At 39.5% G+C, this 12,840-nt stretch overlaps 2 protein-coding genes across 5 annotated transcripts in view; one reads left to right on the top strand and one right to left on the bottom strand.

The window, feature by feature from the left end:
* The window catches only part of LOC106059811 (protein MON2 homolog), a 396,254-nt gene that overhangs the window by 158,325 nt on the left and 225,089 nt on the right, over nt 1-12,840 (bottom strand). The window lies entirely within an intron of this gene.
* Nucleotides 3,158-12,840, top strand: part of LOC106059812 (G-protein coupled receptor dmsr-1-like) — a 57,960-nt gene continuing 48,277 nt past the window's right edge. Inside the window, exon 1 of the mRNA XM_056026657.1 lies at nt 3,158-3,273. The gene's annotated coding sequence lies outside the window, so the exon portion shown is untranslated. The remainder of the gene's footprint in view (nt 3,274-12,840) is intronic.

Below are 12,840 nucleotides of genomic sequence, written 5' to 3'. Positions count from 1 at the left end.
ACATTTGGCTAATCAAAGATTAATTGTGAGGATCAAGATATAACAACATGTTGGGTCACTGTTTGATCACGTTCTAGTATCAGACATAACCAAACTTGACTTTACGACGAAACTTAGACAGGCTGTGTCTGAATCATGGGCGTAGCTAAAGAAAAATGCAGTCACCTAATTCCAAGAGCGTAGCCAAGAGAGGTTAAAAATATCTACCAGTGGCTGGGCTTCATTAATAAAGTGCAATGAATAGTCATCATCCGAAATTGACAACGAATTGACAAATGTGGCTCAACAAAGATGGCTAAGACGGATTTTAGGAGTCAGTTATAGGGATCGGTTCTCAATCAAGGAAATCCTATGCCGAACTGGGAAACGACCCCTCAGTAAGGTTGTGACAGAGCGTCGCATGAGGTTTGCGGCACATGTTCTCCGACAAAATGAATCACGCATAATAAGAATTGCAATGAAAAGGAGGCTATTACGAGGAATTCGCAATAAGGACATCTCAACTTGGCGCCACACTTTCATGCAGGTCCTCAGAGCAGGTGGGAAGTTGCTTCAGACATTACCAGTGACAGATTTTTGTGGAAGCAGCTTGCCGCCCAATGGGCCGAACGACGCGGGAGGATCTGCACATAAGGCTTTTGAAATAAATAAATAAAACTTTATAATAGCAGGATAATGCACTGTAGATACCTCAGAATATACATTTTGTTGGCTTTCAATACCGGAAATAGATCTTGGCGGCGGAGCTACGCCCAGCGCTGGGGGAGCTCACAGCACTCCCCAGATCTCCTAGCTGGCAGAGGAGGGGAGTCTACAATTTTCCCACTAATTTTAGGAAGAACCTACTCTAGGGTACAATAAACGTCTTCCGAAAGAATGAAAGGTCAGAATGTAATAAAGATTAATTATGTACACACACACGCGCGCACGCATGCACATACACACACATGTATATACTGCGGAAAGGGGGGGGGGGCGAAAAAAATCCCCCAACCCCCGAAAAAAATCCTGGCTACGCCCATGGTCTGAACGATGCATTTATTAGACCGTGGAGCAGTCGGGATATCCTGAACTGTCACGAGGCATGTCACGAGGCACTGAAGTAGCCAATCATCTTTAAGTTCACTCCGCCACTCGTGTAAAAGCCAACAATCACCGAAACATTGTTTCCATTGAGTCTGTTTCAGCCTCCCCAGATTCTCCCTTCAATGTCATGGCGATAAGAGGCAGTTAGAACAACATAAAACAGAAGAGCGGGGAGAGACTAGAAACAGAAGCCCAAAGTAGGACCAGTCAAGCATTGTCATGTGACCAGTGCCACTTAATCACGCTACTGTGTACACCAAACCTAAGCGTAAAGCGGAAGAAATAAAATGTCAACGCGGGAGGTCACAATTATAAAAAGCCAAAAAAGAAAAAAAAACGCACATAAATGTAGTTTTGTTTATCAGATAAGTTGAGTAAATATTAAAGACGGCTATTTAAATTTGACTTTTTATCACGTGTGGATAATAAAGTGGTAGGGGGAAATTACTCTCACCACGAAGGACAATGGCATCAGAGCATATGGCACCAGGACATGGCACCAGGTCATGAGATCAGGACATGGCACCAGACTAGAAGAGAAAGTTTCCAAACAGGAAAGCTTCACTTCAATAATCCGACTGAAACCATTTAGTTCAGTTTTCCATATTGCAAAAGTATAAGACAAGAAATTACTGCGTGGGTGAACCTATCAGCAAATATTGCTTTCCGCCCTCGAGCTATATATGCATATAAATGTCAAAATTCGGTCCTGATTTAATTTCGATTTTTACATAGAAACAAAATTCTTGAGATCGTTTACGGTGTAGGTAGACCACCAGTGACAATAGTTAGTACCACACAATACTTTTTAATACTGTATTCCAGTGACAGTTTTCTATTGCTTCTATCTGAAACAATGTATATTGAAAATATATCATCTTTAATCTGAATCTAGATCATAGTCCTAAGTTGAAATGTTAACAAATGATTTCTTACAGATGTACTGACATGTATTGGAGACAGGAGCTTATGTGAAACGTTTTTAAAGGGGAAAAAAAGACGACATCGACATCCATCCACATTTCCAGTGACAATCCCCTCTTTCTATCTGATGTCTTCAGGACGTCTAGAACTTGAAGAAGCGACAATAGTAACACGCATTCAGTGGGAAGTCTGATTTGCTAAGTACTGGGTTGGTGTTGTTTTATTTTACAATGTATTTCATAAAATGTCATACTATTTCCTATGTTACATTAAGACCATATCTTTGTATCAGTACATGAGAGAGAGAGACAGACAGACAGACGGATAAACAGATAGACAGGTAGTTACGTAGTATAGGTATGTAATTAAAAAGTAAGACAGACAGACAGACGGACGGATAAACAGATAGGTAGTTAGGTAGTATAGGTATGTAATTAAAAAGTAAGACAGACAGATTTGTTAAAGGTAGTTAGGTAAGTAAGTAAGTAGACAGACAGACAGATTTGTTTGATTTAACTCTTACAACTTTAATGAATTTCAATGAGATCTTTGCCTTTTTTTTTTTCAAACAAAATCCCTAAAAATCTTTCTTGACTTGATTATATTCAATATAGGAGGCTGAGTGCTAAAGTGCTTGGCTTCTGAGCCGATGGCCCCGGGTTCAAATCCTGGTGAAGACTGTGATTTTCAATTTCGGTATCTTTAGGGCGCCTCTAAGTCCATCCTCTGACATTCGTTTGGGAAAAGTAAAGCCAGTTGGTCGCTGTGTTGGCCACATGACACCCTCGTTAGCCGTTGGCTAAACAAACAAATCATCATCTACCCATAGATCGATTAATTTTATATGTTCAATAATTGATAGTTTTCGTAATTATTTGGACAAACTGCTCATGTTAAATATTGTTTCTTTGATTTCATTAGTACATTTCATTGATCACCAGGTGTTTTTCTTTCAATTCAACAAAAAGCCCGTAGTTGAAAGGAGTTCATGGAAATGTCATCAGCTCTAGGGGGACTCCCTCTCTGGATGTACATACATAAATCTAGGACCATGGACTGTGTCTGTCCCCTCCAGGCAAACGAAAGCGTGTCTAGATGCAGCACAGTAAGGTCTAAGTAAGATGTGCTTAGTGGAGGCTGTACAACACACTGCCTATACAACAGAAGCAAGTACACAGACAGTTGGGACAGCACAATAGCTGTAACATCATTTACACCCGACTAGATTTGGATACATTGACATACATTGGTCCCCTCTGTTCCGTAAGTTGTATTGGATTATTGTCTAGAAAATAATCGATGTATTACTTTAGTTTATAAGTAACAAACCCTGTCTATGTGCAAACTTGTTGTTGACATTTGAAACGTAACTTCTAGACTGTAATCCTTGAAATGTAGGTTACGTTCACCCTGAATTGTGTAGTACCAGTAGTACCTTACAGTAAGTAGCACTATCTTAACATTTGACAAAGGACTAAGTGTAGGACAAAGGACATAACAATACGATAGGACACGTCTTGTATTTCTTTTAAACAGACTTTCACAGTAAAAATTTTTCGTACTTTATACAAAAAAAAATGTTCACAGAAATAGATTATTCAGATAAATGGCTAGTTACCAGCAGTTTTTGAGATGATGAACGACATTTCCATCTCTTTTGCGCAAGAAAGGCAGCAGGCGGTGTATGTCGAGAATACCGGGCTACACAGACCAGTACCTGCTTGCCCTAAATGTTCTGTCAAACGTTTTTGGCCTGGGCAGTTTTAGTTGGAAGTTAACATTAGAGTCAAGGGAATAAGTTTTGAAAGAAAAAAAAAAAGGAAACCTTTCCACGCACACACACACACACAACATTAGTCCACTTTTGAAGCTACGTTTCATCTTAACATCGCGCGCACACACCCAAATGTGATACGGTTCTATCACATTGAAAAATTGAAACTAATTTCGTCCAGTTTATCAGACACATTCGTTCATTCCAGTTGGCAACACAGTACTAATTCTTTCTACTACACACGAGGGAGACATCACTGTCTGCCAAGTCCGTGCTACGGTCAAAGACTCCAGAGAATTGAAGTCCAAACTAGTGTATGTCCTTCTCCTTGTCATAAGGAAAGACAGTCTTCTACAAATTACAGCTCTGAAATGCGACCGAATGTTTGTCTAATTGACTCTATCACTAGTTGGATGACATCTCTCGTCGCTTCTCTTCATCTTTCAGCCACAAAAATAAAGGGCCCGGCACTCCCACAGTCGAGGAAATAACTATGCCAGCAAAACTGACTTCTTGAGTCTCTATGACAAGGGGGGAGACAATCCATTGTACTTTGTTACTGTACAATTTACATTTTTCATTTTGTCCAGACAGCCGGGACGCTAGTTATTTCCCCTTGTCCACGGTATCAATTATTTCAGCGAGCTACCGTCACTTGCGCGTCTATCAAGGCCAAGACAAAAATAGACAAAACACATTTGTGTCATACACACACATACACACACACACACACACGGTACATTTGACTATAAATTGACTCACAGTTTTATGTGCTAGTACATGTGCCGTCAAATTTATGATCGAACATGAAGTCATGAAATTTGAAATCTGTCGATCTTTATACAATCATTCTGAGGGATGAAACAAACGCACCTATATAGAAGTACTAATGCCGATTCTGTATATCAGGGATGCCCAAATTTACGGCCCGCGAGCGACAACCGGCCATGACACAGAGCTCTCCGGTCCTTCAAGACTACTTCCCATGGTCTAAAACAATTCCGCAGAGGCTCAGTTCCAAAATGTTTAATTTTCGGCACGTTTCACGCGTGTTAGAACTTCCCTTGACCCTCAGGCCGAGAAAGGTTGGACACCTGGCCGTAAAGAAAATAGCGAGGCCTACATAGCAATGTAGCAGTACGTGTAGCACTCTATCGTCCTATTCAGCAATACACGTTTGTTAGGTCATCAGCAACCAAAACATTTACACGTGATATCAAAGTACGCCAAGGAGTGCTGCTTTAAATAAACATCAATAAAACAACCGATGATGCACATATTCAAAAATCTGATAATTCACGAGTTAAAACCTCCTATCGTCTACACATATACTCTGGGGACACCCTGAAAGCGAGTCCTACGTAACCCCCCCCCCCTGAGGTTGTGTATTGAAGAATTGTCTAGCCTGAAATGATTTCGACATCACTGAGTACCTGGCTTTTGTTCATGGAAACTATGGAAATGGTTGATCGTTGTGCTGGCCACATACCACCCTGCTCGTTAACCGTTGGCTAAAGAACTAGATGAACAATGAACACATATTGACAGATTATTTGCAAAAATGTGAAATTTGACATAAATGTTTCAATGTAACAATGGCGTTTGCCCAATTGTTCATCTAAATATACATAAACACGTGACCCCCCCTCCCCGCCCCGGAAGCTATTCATGTAAAACAAGATGGCGCAACGTTTGAGTCGCGAAAGTTCCGTGAAGACAACGCTCTAGTCGTTGGGTTGAACCTGTTCCAGAATCATGAGCTGAATAGACGATTGGGTTATACAACTGTTTGTCGAAACCTCCTTCAAACCACGTGATACTCTCGGGGTTCAACATTTTCCAAGATCTCATTGACGATTGTGTTCAGGCCAGTGGATAGCATAAGCTTTGCTGGGTTACACAAATCTAAAGTGTTCAGGGTTTTATGCTGCAGATGAAATATCACAGATCTATTTAGCGTCTAGTGCAGTGTGGTGGTATGGTTCGTCTAGTGCAGTGTGGTGGTATGGTTCGTCTAGTGCAGTGTGGTGGTATGGTTCGTCTAGTGCAGTGTGGTGGTATGGTTCGTCTAGTGCAGTGTGCTGGTATGGTTCGTCTAGTGCAGTGTGCTGGTATGGTTCGTCTAGTGCAGTGTGCTGGTATGGTTCAGTTAGGAACTGAGAAGTCGATAGGCGAAGTGTATATTCTAGCAGTCAAAACCCTAACAGTAGTTCGACGCGATACCAACAAGTTCAATGATGAAGATGTTCATTTTAACAATGTTGATGATGTTATCAATGATGATAATATATGTCATCAGTATAATTCTCTCAAGTGTTTCCTTGCAAACATAATAAGAAAACATAGAAGTAAAATGATAAGAAAAAAAAATTATCATCACATATCAAAATAAGGTTACAAAGACATTTTGTGTGGAAACACAAACTCAAAATCGGCCTACCTAGGAAAGTAAAAAGGCAGGTATCAATATTTCCAGAAAGAACATCAGAATTAAATTATATCAAAGTCAAATGACAGAGAAGAAGGGAGAAAGAAGGTTGACAGATCTTGTGTGGTGCCCCAGCGGTCCAGCAGACCAAGGGATAGGTGAAAGTGAATGTGAAATTAAATGCGAACATGGCCTAACAGATTAGTAACCTCCCTTACTAAAGGACACACTAATAGTGTCTAATAGTGAATAGTTGTAAAAGTGGTGTAATTTTATGAAAAAAAAAACGGCTTGCATAAGTGATTTCAAAAATTTAATTTTTCGCTTTTAGAAAAGAAAAAGTAGCCGTTGCATCAGAACTTTGAATGGACTAAAATATTATGATGTCAGATTTTCACTATCTTTTCTAGTTTACGAGATCTAAACGGAACGGACGGACGGACTGACATTTTACACAAAATCAATAGTATTTTTTCCTCTTTCGGGGGCCGCTAAAATGGCAATATTACAGATAGATAGAGAGAGAGAGAGAGAGAGAGAGAGTGAGAGAGAGAGAGAGAGAGGGATAGATAGATAGATAGATAGATAGATAGATAGATAGATAGATAGATAGATAGATAGATAGATAGATAGATAGATAGATAGATAGATAGATAGATAGATAGATAGATAGATAGATAGAAAGATAGACCTCACAGTGCTAGCGAGCATACAAATTAGTTCAGTGAGTTTAGTGTAAACATTCCTAAGAAATTAGTGAAAACGTCTCTTAACAGAATGCCGCTCAGCACCTCGAGTCAGACGAAGGGGTTAACAACCCTCCCCACTGTTTCAAATCGCAGACAAACCTGATGTCTTGTAAACAAACATCTGACCTTTGATCCCCGTCACGTACCCGAGTCTGACTCACTCGTACAAACCGCACCGCTAAAAGCTTTCAAAAAGAACAGAAAAAAAGGCTTTGGTTTCAAGCAATCTTGTGGCCCGGTTCAAACCATTTAGTTCAATTAGACTGAACCCCACTGGAGATAAGCTGGCGTTGCCTACTCACACAGGCACTCAAAGCTCACAATCCCCTGTAAGTAAGAAAGAAGGCGGAATGGAAATCTTAACATGAGCGCTGGGGCGAGGGAGGTAAAGGGAAGACAGCGAGGTAAGATGCAAGAGTGGCTTAGGGAAAGGTATCTACATCTCTCGGCACTCACCTTCAGGAGGACCGACACAAATAAATGGTCTCGCTACAATTAAACAAACAAAGCGGGAGGTAAATCGCAGAGTTGTTTTGGTTTTTGAAAGAGGTCTTGCATGTGGTGTTTTGTTTGTTTGCTTGTATAGCAGCAGAGCTGCAGTGTCGTCTACCACACATTACGACAAGATGGCTAGGCGTCTTCTGAAAGTCTTCCCTAAAACTCAGAGCAAGTGAGCCAGGCTGAACTGAAGATGCTCTTACATTGCGGACTACATCGCTAGCTGGTGTATCCGGTGTAGAGCTACAAAATAAAGGAAGCTTGGATAAGCTTTGTTTTTTAAAAGGTGTATCATAATTTTGGAAACACTTTTGACCCCGCAGAATCAACTCTTCCGTTTGTAGCACAAAATAATTTGAATAAGAAGGAAGCATTTCATGGACTTTCCCTCTGGGACTTACAAACGTATTCAAAACCAAGAAGGCACCTCACTGGCGGGTAACACAGGAGAATGTTTACAATTGTTATAGTCGTAGCTCAATTCTTTGTTATTTACTTGACAACAGTGAAGTTAAATTTAGCGTCCATTGACATTGTTGAGTTCAATTTGAAACTCTCCAATAGAGCGCAGAATTGGTGTGTCTGTGTGTGTGTGTGTGTGTGTGTGTGTGTGTGTGCGTGCGTGTGTGTGTGTGTGCGTGTGTGTGTGTGTGTGCGCGCGCATATATAAAGACAAAAAAAGGTATAGCTAAATCAAATACTAAAAAAAGATTTCATGTGAAGAAGAAAGCAATTTTCCCCCTCTCTCCCACACACACAGATATGAGTCCTTAATGCTGCTACCGACTGTTTCAGGTAGATCTAAAAAAGGGTACAATGATTTCAGCTGTTAGTAATTGAGTGAAGTCACCTTCAATTATTTCATTAGCGATATCTGCGGGGAACCGTATTTTATTTGTTGGACTGCCTCTGCAACGTTTGAGTTGACTGTTAGAGGCTACAATTGAATCCTGGTGTTCGTTTTGTTTGGAGAGTATCGACACATTACCGGATGACGCAATGCATTCGAAAAAAAAAGCACCATAAACACTTTATTTTAGTATCTTATTTTTTGAGGCTCGTGGAATCTGCAGATTTCGTTTACAGTTCTGTGTTCAATGTTTTGAAGATAGTGTTAGAATGGAATAGAGTGATACAAGTAAAGTAACCCTTTCAGGCTTTGCGATCTGTTAAAGCGTCTTGATCTTTTCAGAAGTTAAATTGAATGGCACAATGTTCACTTCTGTGTCGGGGATCGTTGTTGAGATGAAGTAATAATTGCATTCATATTTACGAAGTAAAACACTTGAAGTAGTCTTCGTGAAAGATTGAAAACACACTCGATATCAAGCAATCATACACTTTTAAATTCAAATTCAATAATAAATTCATTTTAGTAGACTTAACATGAAGCTTCAAACTTTTAAACTGATTTGGAAACCTAAAAAATGTCTCCTCTTTATATTTTTATCAATTCTTGAAGAATTGAAGACTATTCTGATTCATAAAATGAACCTTTTCGTTAATTTACTCTACAAGGAAGAAACTGGAAGTTATTAGAATGTCAAGAACTTCTCTGGCAACCTTCACGCGGACTCCACCTGACAACCACCTTCACGGACTTCACCTGTACCTTAGTCTGTTGACCCGTTGGGGCACCATACATGATCTGTCGACCGTCTTTGTCCATTCGTTTCTGTTTCCTTTTTTTTTTCCTTGTATAGCTATGATCTCTTTCAAGGCAGGGCTGTCCATTCTTTGATGGTATTTCTATCACTTTCTCTGCCTTTTCTTCTTTTTCCTAGCACTGTTCCCTGAAGGAAGGGTTTTGCGGGCCTTGAGAAAATAGGGATATATCCATAAACATTCGGTTTTGCTTTTTTTTATTATTTTTTTTTAATTTATTTTTGACAGTGGTCAGCAGGTCTTAAAAAAAAACCTTGTAAAAACGAGCTACCCACAGTCAAAAACATGAGAATAGCATGGCTTAAATAACATGGCGACTGATGACAATGACTGCGGTAGTATGTTTAGTTGAATGTGTATTTGTGTTTTTATTCTTCCTAAACCCATACCAGAGTGACGAAATGTGTTGCAGCTGTCAAATTATCTACATAAATTCAAATGATCACAATCTCATGTTCAGCGTCAGGATCAAATCGCTGTCTATTCTCCACATAATTATTTAGCGTTTCACACGTGAGTTTAGATAAGCCGATCTCGCTCAGTGTCAACTCATTCCGACTTCTCAACTTCATAGTTTCCACCTGGGTGCGTCCGGAACTTTTATTCTTAAAGACTAACCACATCTGAACTATGCTAAGCATACCAAATACTTGAAAACTAATCCAAGATGACTAACATAGAAAATGTACTTTCTATTTTGAAAGTCTATTGCTTTTCCTGGTGACCTCATGACCTCTTCCCTTTGGCCTAACGTAAGGTGGACAGTAACCTCCTACTTCAAAGACTACAAAGGTCAAGGTTAGCTCCTTTCATTTCCGCCCCTTCTTCCACGTCAACGGATAAAACTTTTTTCCCTCTTCTTTTGATTTGTTTTCAAATTCTTTAACTCCTTCGTTCCAAGATCTAGGAGTGTGCCTATCACCATAGCAACATTTAGCAGTACAGAACTGCCTTAGCACTTGGCGATGAAAGGGTTAACCAGAGAACTGAAACTGTTAACCCTTAGGAACCGCATACAGGTCCGAGGGGGAAAGAGGGGGGGGAGGAATATTAGCAGCAATAAAGTTTAAGAATGTTTGTCCTTCGTATACTCCAACCACTTCGGTTGTGTCGCTTTGTTTAGTGAGAATTGTAGAGATCTAGATATATCTAGAATAAAAGGATGAAGACTTTCTACATTCTCTATATGGCATAAATGTTTATACATTTAATCACCATAAATTCCAATTACCCCCCCCTCCCCCAACATGTTTCTTAAGGGTTTCTGTTATGTAGTCGACAATGTTATAAGCCAGACTGGAAATAAATAATTGCTAATGCACGGAGCACTGTTGTTTCATACAAAATTCACAGCTAAAGCCTCCGTTGAATCCGGGCTGTTAGTAATGTCAAGAGTGGCTCTTCTTGGGAGTACACAAAACAATTGTTGTACCACTAGAACTGAGATGTATACTTACACTTCAGGTCAACTAAGTTCGAAGGAACATGATGCCTGAAGATAAAACCGATGAAAAAAAAAAACGCGTGTATGGTAAATACATTGAACTGGTTGACAAGTTGAACGATTATCTATAGTTCAGTGATGTAACGAGGTATTACAAGGTCAAGGTCATACACGAAGTTAACAATGAAAGTGTGAGATGGAATGGTTGAGAGAGAGAGAGAGAGAGAGAGAGAGAGAGAGAGAGAGAGAGAGAAACAAAGAATCAGACAGAGAAAGAAAGAGGGAGACAAAGAATCAGAGAGAGAGAGAGAGAGAGAGAGAGAGAGAGAGAGAGAGAGAGAGAGAGAGAGAGAGAGAGAGAGAGAGAGAGAGAGGGTATACTAATTCGTTAAATAATGACTCAACGACAAGCACTTCCAACAGTTCTATCAGTTCTCTCCCCTCTCGGACAAGTAACTACTTAGAAAGGTGAAAAGTCAAGCGAGCTTTCTAGGTCAGTGATATTCAAAATTGAAACTCATAATTAAAAAAAACAACAACAATGACTTCAAAATTGACTTAGGATATTTCCCATGGATTAGATCGCCCGTTCCATTCAGTATGCCACATGAAATGACAGTCATCGAGTTCAGTCATCTCACCGTGATCCCCAGTTCAGTCATCTCACCGTGATCCCGTAGTTCAGTCATCTCTCCGTGATCCCCAGTTCAGTCATCTCACCGTGATCCCCAGTTCAGTCATCTCACCGTGATCCGGTAGTTCAGTCATCTCACCGTGATCCCGTAGTTCAGTCATCTCACCGTGATCCCCAGTTCAGTCATCTCACCGTGATCCCCAGTTCAGTCATCTCACCGTGATCCCCAGTTCAGTCATCTCACCGTGATCCCCAGTTCAGTCATCTCACCGTGATCCCCCAGTTAAAGGCGAACTTCAAGCATGTCATTTCAAAGTCTTTCACACCTTAGTGTACAACTGAGAGCAGTCTCTGGGATGTAAGGCCAAACCGTAGACGAGAGAAGAGATGAAAGCAAGCTCCAGTCCTACATCTATTCATCTTTATCTGGTTAGAGAAGCACAATCGAATATTTTGTGTGTGTGTGTGTGTGTGTGTGCGTGTGTGTGTGTGTGTGTCTTGCAGACGTAAGCTGCTTTCCTACGAAACAATCACATCTTACTTTTAGTTTTGTTCTAATTTTTGTTTCGTTTAATACCAATTTTTTTGCAAAGGTTTTTGATTTCTCTTTTTCAAACTCATCTATTTTCCTAGCCAACTTTGCAAAGGTTTTTGATTTCTCTTTTTCAAACTCATCTATTTTCCTAGCCAACTTTGCAAAGGTTTTTGATTTCTCTTTTTCAAACTCATCTATTTTCCTAGCCAACTTTGCAAAGGTTTTTGATTTCTCTTTTTCAAACTCATCTATTTTCCTAGCCAACTTTGCAAAGGTTTTTGATTTCTCTTTTTCAAACTCATCTATTTTCCTAGCCAACTTTGCAAAGGTTTTTGATTTCTCTTTTTCAAACTCATCTATTTTCCTAGCCAACTTTGCAAAGGTTTTTGATTTCTCTTTTTCAAACTCATCTATTTTCCTAGCCAACTTTGCAAAGGTTTTTGATTTCTCTTTTTCAAACTCATCTATTTTCCTAGCCAACTTTGCAAAGGTTTTTGATTTCTCTTTTTCAAACTCATCTATTTTCCTAGCCAACTTTGCAAAGGTTTTTGATTTCTCTTTTTCAAACTCATCTATTTTCCTAGCCTACTTTGCAAAGGTTTTTGATTTCTCGTTTTCAAACTCATCTATTTTCCTAGCCAACTTTGCAAAGGTTTTTGATTTCTCTTTTTCAAACTCATCTATTTTCCTAGCCAACTTTGCAAAGGTTTTTGATTTCTCTTTTTCAAACTCATCTATTTTCCTAGCCAACTTTGCAAAGGTTTTTGATTTCTCTTTTTCAAACTCATCTATTTTCCTAGCCAACTTTGCAAAGGTTTTTGATTTCTCTTTTTCAAACTCATCTATTTTCCTAGCCAACTTTGCAAAGGTTTTTGATTTCTCTTTTTCAAACTCATCTATTTTCCTAGCCAACTTTGCAAAGGTTTTTGATTTCTCTTTTTCAAACTCATCTATTTTCCTAGCCAACTTTGCAAAGGTTTTTGATTTCTCTTTTTCAAACTCATCTATTTTCCTAGCCAACTTTGCAAAGGTTTTTGATTTCTCTTTTTCAAACTCATCTATTTTCCTAGCCAACTTTGCAAAGGTTTTTGATTTCTCTTTTT

This window comes from Biomphalaria glabrata, chromosome 4 (genome assembly GCF_947242115.1).
Source record: "Biomphalaria glabrata chromosome 4, xgBioGlab47.1, whole genome shotgun sequence".
Lineage (NCBI taxonomy): Eukaryota > Metazoa > Mollusca > Gastropoda > Planorbidae > Biomphalaria > Biomphalaria glabrata.
Note: the sequence above shows the minus strand (reverse complement) of the source record. Positions and strands in the feature narration are given on the sequence as shown.